Source organism: Petaurus breviceps, unplaced genomic scaffold (assembly GCF_028583685.1).
Source record: "Petaurus breviceps papuanus isolate PSGF00001 unplaced genomic scaffold, PetGlider_PUasm1.0 90881, whole genome shotgun sequence".
NCBI lineage: Eukaryota > Metazoa > Chordata > Mammalia > Diprotodontia > Petauridae > Petaurus > Petaurus breviceps.
Genome location: NW_027187369.1, coordinates 10558664 through 10560202, shown reverse-complemented (window position 1 = coordinate 10560202; position 1539 = coordinate 10558664). Strand labels below are relative to the sequence as shown.

Sequence of the window (1539 nt, the reverse complement as noted above, 5' to 3'; positions counted from 1 at the left end):
CCTCCGGGCACCCCTCCCGCCCTCCCCCGGGCCCCGGCCCCCGCCCGCGCCCGGGGCCCGGCTCCCGACATCGCTTGGGGCCCCGCTCCCGCCATCGCTTCGGGCCCTGCTCCCGCCATCGCTTCGGGCCCTGCTCCCGCCATCGCTTCGGGCCCCCCTCCCGCCATCGCTTCGGGCCCCCCTCCCGTCATCGCTTCGGGCCCCCCTCCCGTCATCGCTTTGGGCCCCGCTCCCGCCCTCGCTTCGGGCCCGGCTCCCACCCTCGCTCTGGGCCCGGCTCCCACCCTCGCTCTGGGCCCGGCTCCAGCCCTCCCTCCAGGCTGCTCTCCAGCCCTCGCCCGGGGCCCGGCTCCCGCCATCGCTTCGGGCCTTGCTGCAGCACTCGCCATCGCCGCAGCCGGTCTTACAGTCGTGATTATCGTGACTATCAAAGGCGCAACAGCTACAGTCATTCTCAGGCTCCCCGCAGACATCACTGGGAGAGCCAGTACGATCCTTATCCCAACTGTTGTCTCGGTGTATTTGGTTTGAACTTGTACACTAGAGAAAGCGATCTAAGAGACATATTCATCAGGTACGGCCCAGTTTCTGATGTCTCCATTGTTTATGACCATAAGTCCGGGTGCTCCAGAGGGTTTGCTTTTGTGTATTTTGAAAATGTGTGTGATGCCAGGGAAGCTAAACACAATGTTAATGGGATGAAGCTTGATGGGCGAAAGATCAGAGTAGACTTTTCTACAACCAAAAAACCCCACGCTCCCACACCTGGAATCTACTTGGGAAGAGTTAGACCTACTTACAGCAGACTTATTGATAACTATGATCGAGCATATGATCGCAGATATGGTGACTGGGACTTTTACGGTCCATACAATGGAGGAGAAGGAGGTCGATTTGCAGCAGTAGGAAGCAGAGGATGGAGAAATGACCAAAATAGGGACCACATTTACAGAAGGCAATCACCATCTCCATATTACAGCCGCGGGAGATACCGATCCCGATCCCGATCCCGATCTCGATCTCGATCCTATTCTCCTCGTCGCTTTTAAAGCCCAGAGATGAAGAATTTTTAAAAAGTCGCCCTAGAATTACAGTTCTGTTTTATTTCTTATCTGCTCTTTCAAGACCGAACTGTGCCTAGTGAGTGAAGACTACTTTTGCTCAAGTTGAAATGTTCTCATCCTTTGTTTGTATACTTTGGTGCTTTGTTCAAAGTTCACTGTTTTCAGATAAGTGTGTTTAAAGACTAAATTTTGACTGCTTGAAAGTTTATTCTAGATAAAAACTATGTTTAAAAGGTTTTCCTACTGAATCCAGGGTAGAGTGAAAATTTTGCATTTATGTAAGATACCTACAATAAGATAAGCCAACAATACACATGGTTTGCTTTCTGCTTTTCTCTTTACCACATCGATGCTTAGAAAAATTGAATTTTCTGGTTAAGCTGTTAGTAGAAAATAAGTTAAATTTCCTTTTGTTCCTGCCTTTTATAGCATATATACTTAATTATCTACACCTGAGTGTTAGAATTATACTGTG

The 1539-nt window shown here is 50.2% G+C and overlaps 1 pseudogene; it reads left to right on the top strand.

Moving 5' to 3' along the window:
* Positions 1 to 359: 359 nt before the first annotated feature.
* On the top strand, positions 360 to 1049 carry LOC138150572 (transformer-2 protein homolog beta pseudogene; annotated as a pseudogene).
* Positions 1050 to 1539: the final 490 nt, after the last annotated feature.